At 36.7% G+C, this 16614-nt stretch overlaps 1 pseudogene; it reads right to left on the bottom strand.

The window, feature by feature from the left end:
• Positions 1-395: 395 nt before the first annotated feature.
• Positions 396-1365, bottom strand: LOC140533800 (coiled-coil domain-containing protein 25 pseudogene; annotated as a pseudogene).
• Positions 1366-16614: the final 15249 nt, after the last annotated feature.

Below are 16614 nucleotides of genomic sequence, written 5' to 3'. Positions count from 1 at the left end.
CAAAACAAGGACCGGGGGTGAACTTTACAAAACAGATGGATCTTCTATGGCATTTGTTTTCAGAGAAATAATGTGACAAATAATATGATAAATACTTCCCCAAGTTGGTTATTTTGAAAACTCATCCTGAGAGCAAGTAGAGCCAACCTTCATGAGGAGCCAAGATATATTCTTCGGGTGCAAACATTTCCTCGTTCTTAAAGCTACAGAGTTCTTGTTTCCAAGTTTTGCTGTCATACATGTGATCACTTTCACCAGCAGAAAGTGAAACAGATTCTCAACTCTTCAAAGTTAATGTTATTCATGTAGATTTTAGGTAGATTCTTTGGTATGTGAAACATATCTGAAAATCAAAATGTCTCAGTCTAAAAATTCACCAAGTCCATTTTCTTCATTCACATGAATTCATTTTAATCATTGCCATCCTGATTTGAAGACATGTTTTCAGACTTATTTAGTGAAGAATAATTTATAAGTTCATCTATTTCCTTTATTTTCTCTTTAAGGATCTGGGCTTTCTTCTCATTCCTTTCTTTTCAATCTTGGTATTACTTCCTTCTGCTAGACCTGCAAATTTCTCCATATTGATCATTTTTAATTGGTTCAGAATCTCATTTACTTTCTTCTCTACTATTAAAATTTCACATTTTTTTGCCGGTGAAATCCTATCTGTTTAACATCTATGTCTGCTGTTTTCTTTAGGTTAGACCATAGTGTACATGTTACATTAACATTATTCATCTTGCAACCTTGAATACTACTAGCCTTCACAAGGTGTGCACAGTTCATTAACACTTTCTTTGGAAGGTATGCTATGCTCCTTTGTGTAGCAAAAGATTCATGTGAACCGAATAGAGTTTGTCCACATGGTACCAGATATCTTCTAGTCAGCCATACTTTATTAGATCTTAATTTTCATGTTTATCCTTTCCCATCTACATAGTGTAAACAGATGAATCAGCATGACCGGTGAAGTAGAACACTGAGGTGGCAGTGGTTCTTAGGTCAAGCTTGGCTCTAAGGCTAAAGCTCAGAGTGGTGTTCAGGAAGCAGAAGCAAGTTTGTATATCAATCAATCTGTCAATCCTAGTCCTCAATAATTTTAAAGAACGTGAAGGGGTACTGAGACCAGAAAGTTTGAAAACTACTATGTTAGAAAAAGTATAGCTAGAAGACTTGTGGCACCTTCTCAATGGGACTACTGAATAATTTGTACATTTCTCGGTACCACATGGGAGTTTTACCAAAAATTGATCATGTATTAGGGAACAGAGATATTGTAAAGAAATAGCAAATATATCCTTTGTAAACTATAATACAATAAAATTAGCAATCAGTTCAGGGTACATGAACAAAAGAGGCAAATATACGTATATATATATATATATATGGAAGCAACAATAAAATACCAAATAATGAGAATATCATAAAAACAATAAAGAATTTGTGGAAGAAAACAATAATGATGAAATAAAATATCAGAATTTCTAGGATACAGTTAAAATAGGCTCCAGGGGAAAAATGATGTCCCCCAAAATATATATTAGCAAAATAAAAAGGAAAACATTAATAAACTAAGTTTTTATTTAAAAATTATTAAGTTGACAAATAAACCTAGCAAACACAGAAGAGGAAATATTAAAAAATAAATGAGAAATAGATACATTGGAACAAAAAAGCTTCATAAAATGATAATTAAAATTAAAGGAGAACTAGATAAACTGGAGAGAAAAAAAAGTACCATAGAAGTGATTAACAAAACTAAAAACTATATCTTTGAAAAAAGTAATAAAATTGGTAAAACTTTATCCTGTCTCCAAAAGAAGAGGACAGAAAATCAAATCAATAAAATAGTAAACAAATAAGAAAAACAATCATTGGGATCTGCTCTATCGTTACATGCTACCCAAACTGACATGACAAAACAGAAATACTTTGAAAAATGTAAAATACTTAAACTAACAGAATCCCAAATAGAGATCTTAAATATTCCAGTCAGAAAAATAAAAGAAATAGAACTAGCTATATTGGAATGACCAAATTAAAACAAAAATAACAACTTCTGGTTCTGATAAATTCCCAGAATTCCATCAAACTCTTACAGAAAAATTAGTAGCAATACTATGCAAATTGTTCTAAAAAATTAAGAAAGAAAGTATCCTACTAGATTGCTTTTATAAGACAAGGATAGTACTAATACCTAAATCATGGAAGGACAAAGCACAGAAGAACTATAGACCAATATCATCAATGAACATCAATTGAACACTTTTAAATAAAATAAAAGACTACAGAAGTTCATTCAAGAAATCATTGAAAGTATCTATCTGAATCCAAAGCAAACATCAGTTGCAATAGGGATATGAAACTTTCCCAATAAATATAGGAGTAAAGGAAGGATGACCACTCTCCCCAATATTAGTTTATAAAGTTCTGGAAGTAGTAGCAGTAGCAATAAAAAAGAAATTGAGTATAAAAATAAAGAGGAGATAAAACTATTTCTATTTTCTGATGACATGATCATTTGCTTAGAAAGTCCAAGAGAATCAACAAATGTGTTGATTGAGATAATAGCTTCAGCAAAAACTTCAGACTACAAAATAATCCCACAAAAATCAATAACATTTCTGTAACAAAATCCAAGATGAAGTGATAGAAAGGGAATCCTATTCCAAATAACTACAAAATGCATAAAATATTTGGGCTAAATATACCAAGGCATTCAAAATACTTGTATAGATTCCATCAATTAATCAATAAACATTTATTAAGCTCCTATGATGTTCCAGGCATTGTGCAAAGCTCTGCAGATACAAAACAAGTCAAAAGACAGTCTCTCCCCTCAATAAGCTACAATCTAATGGGGGAGACAACATGCGAACAAATATATACAAAGCACACTATGTACAGGATAAATAGGAAATAATGAAGAAGGGAAACGCTAGAATTAAGAGGGGCTGGGGAAGGCTTCCTATAAAAGAAAAGATTTTAGTCGGGACTTGAAGCCAAGGAAATTAGTAGATGGAGTTGAGGAGGAAAAATTTTCCAGCCATAGGGCACAGCACAGAAAATACTGGAAGTCAAGAGATGGAATGTCTTGTTTGTGGAACAGCAAGGAAACCGGTATCAGTGAATTGAAACATCGTTGTGAGACTGAAGAATTGGGAGGATAGTGTTGACCTCTGCAGTAAGAAGGCAGGTAAAGAATGAGGATGGTTTAGGGGGGAAAGTAATGAGATCTGTTCTGAACATGTTCAGTTTCAGATATCAGTTGGATAGCTGTTTTGAGATGTCTGAAAGGATGTTGGAAATATGAGATGAGAGTCTAAAGAGAGGTTGAGGCAAGATAAGAAAAAATTTGAGATTCATCATCTTAGAGTAATTAAATCCATGGAATGAGATCACCAAGTGAGGTAGTGTAAGAGGAGAAGAGAAGAGAGCGCAGGACAGAATCCTGAGGGACACCTATGTGATGTGTAGGAGGATACAGCAAAGAGGACATAGGAGGAGATTCAGAAGAGGGTGGTGTCCTGAAAACCTAGAGAGAAGAGAGATCCATGAAGAGAGGGTGATCAACAACGCCTAAAGCTGCAGAGGTGAAGGAGAATGAGGACTGAGAAAGGTCACTGGATTTGGCTACATCATGTTCCTTAGAGAAGTAAATAACAACTAAGGAGACTGAGGAATATTCAGTGCTCATGGCTGGACCATACCAATGTAAAAAAAAGTGATACCACCAAGGTTAATTTAAAGTTTTAGTATGACTAATCAAATTATCAAAAGGATACTTTACACAATTCAATAAAATAATTAAAAATTCATTTGGAAAAATAAAAATATAGACTATTAAGGGAAATAATGAAATGAGGTAAGGAAAAAGGAGGAATAGTACTTCTAGACATCATACACTTTTGCAATGTATTGATTGGTTTTACTGATTTTTGTTTTGGTTTGGTTTTTTTGCAAGGCAATCAGGGCTAAGTGATTTGCCCATGGTCACAAAGCTAGTAAGTGTCAAGTGTCTGAGTCCACATTTGAACTCAGGTCCTCCTGACTCCAGGATCAGTGTTCTATTTTTACTGATTTTTTCTCTATTTTTTTTAATCTTTAAGAGTTTTAATTGTTATTATTATTGTTATATGAGGTGGTGGAAGAGGGAAGGATACTGGGGAAAATTTTGGTGATATAAAAAAACACGAATAAAATTTATTTTTTGAAAAAAGGACATATGCTGCTTTAGGACAGGGACCACGTTTTTGCCTTTCTTTTTATCCCCAGCACTTAGCACAGTGCCTGGAACATAGTAAGCATTTACGAAATGTTTGTTGATTAACTGTTGACTGACTGGCTGACTTAAGGTCACAATAGAAGAAACACAAAAGAGGCATTTAGGGTTAGGACAAGCCCCAGGCTTGCCTAGTCAAGATTTGTGTTTTAGATGCCATGTGCTCATGGCATATTGGTACCTGGGCTGGGGCACAAGGCAAACTGTCCCTTCCCATCCTTTAGGGAAAACTACTCAAAATAGTCCTGAATACTCTATACCAACATAAGTTCCAAATGTTCCATGACTAGATATCAAAGGTCATATTAAAGATAAATTCGGGGAGCAATCTGTGAATTTGTCGATCAGTTATATCCAATTCTTCATGACCCCATGAACAATGGTCCACAGGGTTTTCTTGACAAGGATACTGAAGTGGTTTGCCTTTTCCTTCTCCAGTGGATTAAGGCAGAGGTTAAGTGAGTTGCTCAGGGTAACAAAACTAGTAATTGTCTGAGGCCAGATTTGAATTCGGGTCTTCCTAATTCCAGGCCCAATGCCCTATCCACTGAACCAGTTAACTGTCCTTCAATCTGTAGATATGACTATGTGACTAAATAAGAGATGGAGAGGATCACAGAAGATAAAATGAAGAGTTTTAATTGTATAAAATTTTTAAAAGTTTTTGGACAAAAAAGCCCAATGCAACTAAGATTAGAAGGAAAATAGGTACAGGGTGTGAAGGGCAGATTTTTGCAGTAAGTTTCTCTGAGAAAGTTCTTATTTCCAAAACAAATGAGAAATTGATTCAAATGTATTAAAATAAGAGCCACCCAAAGTTATGAGTAGGCTGAAGGAATAAATCAAAACTATCGATAACCATGTGGGAAAAAAATGCTCCAAATCACTAACAATTAGAAAAATACAAAGTAAATTAGCTCAGATTCTACCTCACATTCACCAGATTGTCAAACATGACAAAAGAGGAAAATAATAAATGCTGGAGAGGCTGAGAGGGAACAGGCACACAAATGCATTTTTAGTGGAGTTGTAAATTGGTCCAGTCATTCTGGAAAGCAGTCTGGAACTATGCCTTTAGACTACTACTAAACTTATACCACACTTTGAAAATAATCATCTTTGAAAATGAAGTATGAAAAACAAGCCTATACCCTAAAGGAATCAGAGGAAAAAGAAAAAGACCCACATACTGAAGTGACAAAGACCTGAAAACTTAAGATATCAATCCCATCAATTAGGAAATTGCTGGACAAGTTATGTAATAGAATATTATTGTTCTGTAAGAAATTACACAAGACGATACTTTCACAGAAATCTGAAAAGATTTATATGAAATCATAGCAGAAATTGAACAATTTATACAATAACAACATTTTAAAGGCAAAGACTGCTAAAGTCTGATCCCTACAATAACCAACCACTATTCTAGAGGACTCCGGACGAAGCCTGCTACCCACCTCCTAAGAGAGAGGTGATGAACTCGATAAAGAATGGTTAATGGAGGAACTTTGGAGTTCATTTGACTGTGCATGTTACCTTTTTGTTCTAAGTTTTTCGATTAAAAAAAAAACTTTTCCCCCTAATTTCATTGTTTGGTTTTTTTTTTAAAATCAAACCTTATCAAAGAAAAAATCTCAAAGAAAAAAAATTCTAAATTTTTGGCACAAGTCTGACAAAAACAATTTTTAGCCAAGCATTTTTAGCTTGGGGAAAGAAATGTCCAAAGTTGCATAATTCCCCATGTCCTTTGGTATGTCTCTCCACTCCAAGATAATTTGAAATAACCTTTGTTGGGATCTTCAACAAGGAAAAAGCTCACAATGTATTAAGATTCAGTTTTAGTTAACCTCTCGGATTATTCTTTAATAGATCATTCCCCTCAAGAATTGAAAAGGGTTCCTCCCTTTGACCCATATCTTAACAATGAATACAAGGGAGGGCACTGGCCTTGCATGAGTCATGGCATCCATACTTCTGGTAGATGGGGAGGCAATGATCTTAATTGGACAGGAGGTATATTTGATTGTCACCATAATCTACTTTCCTAAAAAAGGTCTTAGCTTTTTTATTCTAAGCACTTTCCAAAAGGGAAAAATTTCAAAACTGTTTTTAGAATGGCTAAAATATTATTCTTAATAATTTCATTTGAATTTTAAAATATTTAAAATATATTTTAAAATATTTTATTTCCTCCAATTATGTGTAAAACTAATTTTTAATATTCATTTTTTAAAAATATTGTGTTCCATATTCTCTCTCCCCCTCCTTTTCTTCCTCTTTTCCTGAGATGGCAACCAATTTGATTAAAAAGGATATTTTTAATATGCTTAAAGAGCCAGTTGGCAAATATGCATAGTCCAGCAAAACAAATTCCCACATTGCCATATCCAAAACATAAAAATCTTATTTTGTACCCCAAGTCCATCATCTCTTAGGAAATGGGAAGTATGCTTCATAGGTTCTCTGAAATCATGGTTGATCATTGTATCCATCAAAATGTATGATCAGAGTTCTTAAGTCTTTCAAAGTTCTTTGTCTTTACAATGTTGCTATTTTATCAATTGTTCTCCTGGTTTTGCTAACTTCACTCTGAATCAGTTGATACAAGTCTTCTCAGATTTTTCTGAAATCCTCACCTTCATCATTATAGCATAGTAGTATTCCATCACATTCATATACTCTAACTTTTTCAGCCATTTCCAAATAGGTGGGCACCTTCTTAATTTCTAGTTCTTTGCCACTACAGAAAGAGCTGCTATCTATATTGTTGGACAAAAGATTGCTTTTTCTCTCTGATTTCTTTGGGATACAGGCCTAGTAGTGATATTTCAGGGTCCAAAGATATGAACAATTAAGTCAGTTTTTGAGATAAAGTTTTGAATTGCTTTCCAGTATGATCGTAACAATTCACAGCTCTCTTAGCATGAAATAAATGTGTTTGTTTTCCCACAGCCCTCGACAGCCCCTACGTTTGTCATTTTCCTTTTTTATCAACTTTGCCCATCTGACGAATATGAGGTATCAGTGTAGATTTACTTTGCATTTCTCTAATTATTATCTGAAGTATTTTTACTATGGCTTCAAATAATTGTTAATAGTTTGATTTAGCTTGGATTTCTTTCTTAGAAAACATCCTGTTCATATTCTGTGAACATTTATCAGTTTGCAAATGGTTCTTTTATCATTACACATTTGAATCAGCTGCTCATATATCTTTTAAATGTGACCTTTTCCAGGAAACCTTGTCTATATTTCTTACAATCCTTTTCTTATTTTTCATTTTGGAGAGATGACAGGAAGAGAAAATCAATGCTTGTTAATTTTTTTTAAAAGAAAGAATTTTTTTTAAAAGAAAGAATTTTTTTTTAAAAGGAAAAGAAAACAGTCCAGAAGTCAAAAAACAAGATTAACTTGGGGGAAAGGGGGCACTCCCTTTTTAGGCTCAGTTTCCTATAAATCATCTCTAAGCCAAGCCAGTTAAAGATGAGTCATTCGTAGGGGAAAGGAGGCCCCAAAGCTCCCTTATGCTTGAAGGGAAGCAGGAAGAGCAACTGTTCCATGGGATGGTGCCCATGGACCAGTTTAACCCTATCTACACTCTAATAATCCTTTCTCCAGCAGTTTTCCTTTTCTTACAATCACCAAAATGATTTTCCTCAACTTTCTCTTGTGTGAAAGCCTTCAGTGGTTCCTCATTTCCTGGAATAAAGTATAAATACTTTAGTTGGGCATTTGAAACACCTCACAATTTGGCTTCAACTTCTCATTCCTGCTGTATTTCATATTACTTCACTTTCCATATTCTATGAGCCAGCTAAACTGTAGTGCTAGTTCCTGGACTTAACATGTTGTCTCTTGCCATCTGCATTCCCCACGAGTTGCCCCCCACACCTGGAATGCATTCCTGCACCTCACCTTGAGGAATCTTAATCTTCCTTCCAAGTTCAGCTCAGGTATTTCCTCCTCAGTATAGCATTCATTATTCTTAGATCATTTTGTTTGGATCTCTTTTGCCATCAGGATTTTCTACCTTGTGTTATCTGAGTAAATGGTGAATTTATTCCTACCTTACGAAATAGCAACTTGAGAGCAATAGTTATGTGATTTTTAAAATCTTGGTATCTATTGGGCTTAGAGGTCAGTCAGTCAATAAAGAAGTAGTAAGTCAGGCACTGTGCTAGCAATACAAAGAAAGGTCAAAGAAAATCTCTGCCTTTGAGAAGCTTGCCATCTAATGGGGGAGAAACAAGTGAACAAATGTGTACAAAAAACTATGTTCAGGATAAATAGGAAATAATTAAGAGAGGGATGGCACTAGAATTAAGAGGGACTGGGAACAACACCTGGGATTTCAGTTAGGGCTTGAAGGAAGCCAGAGATGGGGACAGAGAACATTTCAGGCATGGCAGGGACAAACAAGGAAATGCCTGGAGCTGAGACTTCAGAGTATCTTGTTTGTGGAACAGCCAGGAGGCCAGTGTCACTGAATAGAAGTGTATATGTCAGGGAATAAAGTGTAAAAAGACTGGAAAGGGTGTATGTGTGTGTGTGTGCATGTGTGCGTGTGTGTGCTAGGTTAGCACAGTGGTTCACACATGGTAGGTATTTTACTTAATATATCAAATAAGTTAACATATAAAACAAAAACTTTATAAATTTTTCTAGTTATATAAAGGCTAGCTATTATTTTACATTTGTATTGAATTAGGTTGATAACAATAGCTAGCCTTTTTATAGTGTTTTAAGATTTGCGAAGTGCTTTACAAATATTATCTCATTTTATCCTCACAACAACTCTGGGAAGGAGGTGCTATTATTATTTCCATTTTATAATCAAGAAAATTATGGAAAACAGAGGGTAAGTGACTTGCCCAGAGTCATGACTAGTAAATGTCTAAGATGGGGTGGAGCCAAGATGGTGGAGTAGAAGGACACACATATGCTACCTCCGAACCCACTGCCCATAAAATATCTGTAAAAAAAGAACCATTGGCGAATTCTGGAGCAGCAGAAGCCACAGAACAATGGAGCAGAGGAGATTTCTGCTCCAGAGAGCCTGAAAACCTCTCGCAAAAGGTCCCTCATGCCCCAGACCCAGAGCAGAGCCCAACCCTGCCTCGGCGGCATGGCGCGGAAAGGAGCGGATCCGAGCAGGCTTCAGGGATGGAATCTCCAGTGGCCGCACGGGTCCCCCACCCACAGGTGACAAGGGGCGGTGAGAGGGTCTCTTCGGCAGGTCGAGAGGGGTGTGGGGTGCCCCCATAACTCAGGCCCGCTCGGGAGGCAGCAGCGGAGGTGGGAGCAGACTGGGGCTCCCCAAGCAGGCAGGAGCCTGGATCCATTGTTGAAGGTCTCTGCATAAACCCCCTGAGGGGACTGAGCCTGAGAGGTGGCCCTACCCCCACCTGAGCACCTGAACTTAATCTCACACTGAATAGCAGCCCTGCCCCTGCCCAAAGCCCTGAGGCTGGGAAGCAGCATTCCAATCTCAGACCCCAAGTGCTGGCTGGGCGGATCTGGAGGCGAGGTGGGGGTGGAGAGGACACTCAGAAGTCAAGTCACTGGCTGGGAAAATGCCTAGAAAAGGGAAAAAAAATAAGACTATAGAAGGTTACTTTCTTGGTGAACAGGCATTTCCTCCCTTCCTTTCTGATGAGGAAGAACAATGCTTACCATCAGGGAAAGACACAGAAGTCAAGGCTTCTGTATCCCAGCCCACTCAATGGGCTCAGGACATGGAAGAGCTCAAAAAGGATTTTGAAAATCAAGTTAGAGAGGTGAAGGAAAATCTGGGAAGAGAAATGAGTGACATGCAAGCAAAGCATGAAAAACAAGTAAACACCCTGCTAAAGGAGACCCAAAAAAATGCTGAAGAAAATAACGCCTTGAAAAATAGGCTAAGTCAATTGGCAAAAGAGGTTCAAAAACCAAATGAGGAGAAGAATGCTTTCAAAAGCAGAATTAGCCAAATGGAAAAGGAGATTCAAAAGCTCACTGAAGAAAATAGTTCTTTCAAAATTAGAATGGAACAGATGGAGGCTAATGACTTTATGAGAAACCAAGAAATCACAAAACAAAACCAGAAGAATGAAAAAATGGAAGATAATGTGAAATATCTCATTGGAAAAACAACTGACCTGGAGAATAGATCCAGGAGAGACAATTTAAAAATTATGGGCCTACCTGAAAGCCAGGATCAAAAAAAGAGCCTAGACATCATCTTTCATGAAATTATCAAGGAAAACTGCCCTGAGATTCTAGAACCAGAGGGCAAAATAAGTATTCAAGGAATCCACAGATCACCGCCTGAAAGAGATCCAAAAAGAGAAACTCCTAGGAACATTGTGGCCAAATTCCAGAGTTCCAGGTCAAGGAGAAAACATTGCAAGCAGCTAGAAAGAAACAATTCAAGTATTGTGGAAATACAATCAGGATAACACAAGATCTAGCAGCTTCTACATTAAGGGATCGAAGGGCATGGAATAGGATATTCCAGAAGTCAAAGGAACTAGGACTACAACCAAGAATCACCTACCCAGCAAAACTGAGTATAATACTTCAGGGGAAAAAATGGTCTTTCAATGAAATAGAGGACTTTCAAGCATTCTTGATGAAAAGACCAGAGCTAAAAAGAAAATTTGACTTTCAAACACAAGAATGAAGACAACCATGAAAAGGTGAACAGCAAAGAGAAGTCATAAGGGACTTACTAAAGTTGAACTGTTCACATTCCTACATGGAAAGACAATATTAGTAACTCTTGAAACTATTCAGTATCTGGGTACTGGGTGGGATTACACACACACACATGCACACGCACATGCACACACACATAGAGACAGAGTGCACACAGTGAATTGAAGAGGATGGGATCATATCTTTAAAAAATGAAATCAAGCAGTGAGAGAGAAATACATGGGAGGAGAAAGGGAGAAATGGAATGGGGCAAATTATCTCTCATAAAAGAGGCAAGCAAAAGACTTATTAGTGGAGGGATAAAGAGGGGAGGTGAGAGAAAAACATGAAGTTTACTCTCATCACATTCCACTAAAGGAAGGAATAAAATGCACACTCATTTTGGTATGAAAACCTATCTCACAATACAGGAAAGTGGGGGATAAGGGGATAAGCAGGGTGGGGGGGATGATGGAAGGGAGGGCACGGGGAGGAGGGAGCAATTTGAGGTCAACACTCATGGGGAGGGACAGGATCAAAAGAGAGAACAGAAGTAATGGGGGACAGGATAGGATGGAGGGAAATATAGTTAGTCTTATACAACACTACTATTATGGAAGTCATTTGCAAAACTACACAGATTTGGCCTATATTGAATTGCTTGCCTTCCAAAGGGAAGGGGTGGAGAGGGAGGGAGGAAGAGAAGTTGGAACTCAAAGTTTTAGGAACAACTGTCGAGTATTGTTCTTGCCACTAGGAAATAAGAAATACAGGTAAAGGGGTACAGGATGGAGACAAGGGCAGAGAGGGATGATAGAAGAGAGGGCAGATTGACAGACAGGGGCAATTAGAACACTCGGTGTTTTGGGGTGGGGGGAGGGGACAAAAGGGGAGAAAATTTGGAACCCAAAATTTTGTGAAAATAAATGTTAAAAGTTAAATAAACAAATAAATAAACGAAAAAAATGTCTAAGATGGGATTTGAGACCTTTGCGATCATAGAAGTGAGATCTTCCTGACTACAGATCCAGAACTCTGTCTACTGAGCCACTTAACTGACTATTCACTGCCTCTCTCATCTTAAAACTGTTGATTATTTGGAAGTATAAGACTTCATATTTATTGCTAAATAAATTAAAAAATTTTTATTTTATTAGTGTTTTTCCAATCAATAAGCATTTATTTTTTCTCTCCCTTCCTTCCTTCCTTCCCTCAAAAAACAATTTTAAAAAGGAAAATGACTTTATGACAAATACAGGTAGTCAAACAAAACAAATTCCCATGTGTCATGTCCAAAAATATATATCTCATACTGTACTTTAAGCCCGTTGAAAGCAGCAACGAAACTCGTACTATTGACAAGTATCAGGCTAGTGAAGCAGCTTTCTTGTCTTCTCATTGAAAAGAGTCAAAGTATACCTGAAAGGAACTTTGTCACCCCTGACATCCACGTAAGCAGCCCTTTCCCCTCTTCAAAAGTCTGGGAAGTCCATATTCCTTTATAAGGGGGGAGAAACACTTGGAGACCCCAAACACCAAAATTCCAAATTCTAACTCCAACTCTGTAGCAGACTGTAAATTCTTTGAAGAACAATGTCATACCAGTTGATGCCCTCTGGGTCTTGGTAATCCAGTGTCAAGTACAAGTAATGCCTCTATTACATCTAACAGAACCCTCCCCCATCCCACAATAACCCAGTTTGCTCATGACCTAGCTTGACTGATCCTAGGTCATTGATCCATGATCCACAGTAACCTTTGGAACCCCCACCATACTGTCAACAGACTTCCCCCTACATGATTGAACTTTTAAACCTACATTCCTTCAGCATTCTTACTCTTAGCAGATCCTAGCATCTGTACCTATTCAATTCAATTCAATCCAATTAAACTGAACTAAAAGCTCTGAAATTGTTACAAAAGCTATTAACTTGCAGTATAATTTTGACTTCAATTTTTTCATCTTTAAAATTAAGGAGTTGAACCAAGACCCTTCTAGACCTATATACTAGGATTCTGTACAATGGATTTGATTGATAAACTGATTCTGTAATAAATGGTTTAAATAATTAAAAATAAAAATAAATAAATGGTTGAAATACCATGGTTTTTTGGGTTTTTTTTTGTGAATCACATGTAGAAGACATGTCAGTACTAGCATCCTAATTGGGGAAAAATGAATATGAGTCAGGGTGGAAAGAGAACAGAGAATCTGCACCCTGAATATTTGAATTTGAATCTCAGATCTATATTCACTGACAGGGTGATCTTGACCAATTAATTTCCCCTTTCTGAACCACGGTCTCTTCACGTATAAAATGAAGCAATAGAACTGGGATAATGTCAAATGTCCTTTCCATGTTCAAAATTGTACTATCTTTTCCAGGAATTTACTTTTTTTCTGTGATACTTAAAAATATTAATTCAGGCTATTCACTGGAAGATCAAATGATGAAGCTGAGACTTAAATACTTAGATCACATAATGAGAAGATGGAACTCATTGGAAAGACCCTGATGTTGGAAAAGGTTGAAGGGAAGATTGGGAAAAGAGAATAACAGAGGATCAGATGAAGAGATAGTGTCATGGAAACAATGAATGTGAACTTGAACAGAAATTCAAGAAATAGTGGAGGATATAAGGGCTTGGCATTCATGGAGTCACAAAGAGTCCGATAGGATTGAATGAGTGAACAAAATGAGGCATGCCAGACTTCAGCTCCTGCAATTTGTGCACTAGCCACTAGGTGGTAGAATTTTGTAGGTGATTCAGCACCCCATGATGTTTCCAGAGTTCATCCCAGAGGGCAGTTGAAACTGCTGAGAACACGAAATTTTGGTCATCACTTTGCTTGCCACGTTGAATTGTATTTAGTGATAATGAAGGGAGAATTTGACCATTTTATTGCTAATTTGAACTGCCAAAGAATTAAACAATACTGATAGACCCACAGAAACCAAAACTAGGAGATTTTGGGACCTGTCTCCAGAGAGTACTATTTCTGGTTATAATCCAGATAGATGGATTCCTAGACTAGTCTTTACAGTGTCCTAGATGCAGATTATATAATACTTCCAATGCTATGAGTCAACGTATCTCATGCTGTCAGTAATCTTATTCTTGTGTCCAGAGTAAGTTCCATTATCTTCAATGTAATTGCCTCTGAGGTTTATGGGGTATTTAAGGATGACTAGCACCTCTGGTGCATGGGCTTGCTGAGATCTTTTCAGGACTGCTCATGCACCTTTGGTGTCCATGTGCCACTCAGTTCTCATCTATGGCTCCAAGAAGCTGTACCATGCTCAGTGGCCTCATTCCAGTAAAACCCTCTCAGCAGACTGGCTAAACCAAGTTGAGGGTATTCAACAGGCCTCAAATCTGTCAGAGTTTTTAGGGGATGTCTACCCTAAACGTGCAAAGATTTCATGCAGTCTGAGCAGATGAGGGCAATTTGTTCCAACGGCTGAAATAGGCACTATGGAGTGCTTAAAGCTTGGTCAGACATTGACCAAGTGGATGACACCAAGGTCATCCACTGCACCCTGGGCCATTGCCAGTGGTCTTGACTTTTGTCTTACCTCTGATGGCTCCGGAAGAGAGAGTGGGGCTGATGACTTGGTGTAATTCTTCTTCACTTAAATCCAATTCACACACAACTCAAGACATCACCCCATGATGTCATTAGTCCTCTTTAAAAAAGGACAATTTTAAAAACGAATGTTGAAAACTGATATTTATATGTAATTGGGGAAAAAATAAAATACTAAACACACGTACACACCGACAAAGGATGAACAAGAAATAATTTACTCTAGTTAGAGCTTTAGTGGAGGTAGTTAGAACTCTCCATATAGATAAAATGTCACCTCAGTATTTTTCTATACTCAATAAAACAAAATGCTTTTCTTGAGTTTATTCCATAATAATGCAAAGTCCTATATTTGATTTTTAAAAATCAGATGCACATATGCTATCTGGACTTGGGCAATGTAGTCAAATCCTTCTGAACCTCAGTTTTGCTTTCTGAAAAATGGAAGGATCAAACTAGTTGAAATGACCATTTCCATTTTTTAAAAATACACTTTTATTTGTTTTAATTCTTCTATATTTGACAAATATTACGAAACCATGATATACAAAAGAAAATGATGAATGCAACTGTTAGTTGCAAAGCTGCCTCTCTCATTTGTACTTCTGAATCTTCTTCTGCTCTCTTTTATGTATTTTTAAAAAATGCTAAAATGACCTTTTTTTCTCTAGAGAGAACTTGGTGCTGCAAACAGATAGAGCACTGGACCTGGAGTCAGGACATCCCCAGTATCTGTATGACTCTAGGAAAGTCACTTAACCTCTCTGTTTCAATTTCCTTATTTGTAAAATGGGGATAATTGTAGCACCTACATGACAGCTCAGATGAAGTAGTATTTGTAAAATGTTTTGCATACTTTAAAAGTGCGATATATTTTTTTGCATCTCTGTTGATAGTCTCTCCTCTCCTTCTCTCCTAATTCTGACTCCCCTTCCACAATTAAATAAACAAATATGCACATTGATCATATCCAGAAATGTTCAGCTTATTCTGCCTTTGATTCACATTTCTGTGACAAGGGGTTGGTGTCATGCTTCAGCGTTGGTCCTCTAGAGTAGTTGGAAATTACATCAATCAAAGATCTTAAATCATTAATTCTGTTCACTTCATTTTCTATCAATTCATGTTTTCCCCATTTTCTCTAAATCCATTCCTTTAATCATTTCTTATAATATAATATTTCATTATATTCACATACAAATGTTAATTTGTTCAACTCTTCTCCAGTTGGACACCTCCTTAGTCTCTAGTTATTTGCTATAGTAAAAAGTGTTGACATTATGCACACACACACACACACACACACATATCTGTATCTATCTGTCTATCTATCTAGTTAACACTTAGGTCCTTTTATTCTTTTTAAAATCTCTTCAAGGTAAATCCCTTTCTACCTGAAAAAATTCAGTTATCTAAGAAAAGGATGGTAGAAAACTTGGCTTTATAGTAGTTTATATAAAAAAGCCTTTAGTGCATGGCAATCTCTAGATAAAATCATATGAGTCAACGATGTGTTGTGATTGCAAACAAAAAAAAGCTAAAGCAATCTTTGACTGAATTAATTCAAGGAATGTTTATTGAATGCCTCCTATATATAACGTATTGTGCCAGGTACTAAATTAATGAAATTGTAAAGCTCACTTCTCTCCTAGATCTGTTCCTGTCTCTCCCAACTTTTCTCTCAGTTCCAGCAGCATTCTCCTCTGGAGATGTCCTTGCCCTTCTGGATTTCCTCCTTTAATAGGCAAGTCTTCCAGACTCCCCTGCAAAGAACTTTAAAATAATGCTTCAAATTGAATTCTGGAGCAGCAGAACCAATAAAAGGTCATGATGAACAATGTTAGGTAAAGAGCAGAATGAATTAAAAACCAGAATCCTACAATAGTTCTTACAAAAAACACATTTGAAGTAGAGAGATACACATAGAGTAAAAGTAAAAGACTGGAACAGAATCTACTATGCTTCAGTTATTATTAAAAAAAAGCAAAGGTAGCAATCATTATCTCAGACAAAACAAAAGCAAAAATAGAGCTAAAGATAAGCAAGGAAATTACATTTTTGCCAA

Source organism: Notamacropus eugenii, chromosome 3 (genome assembly GCF_028372415.1).
Source record: "Notamacropus eugenii isolate mMacEug1 chromosome 3, mMacEug1.pri_v2, whole genome shotgun sequence".
In the NCBI taxonomy this organism is placed as follows: domain Eukaryota; kingdom Metazoa; phylum Chordata; class Mammalia; order Diprotodontia; family Macropodidae; genus Notamacropus; species Notamacropus eugenii.
Note: the sequence above shows the minus strand (reverse complement) of the source record. Positions and strands in the feature narration are given on the sequence as shown.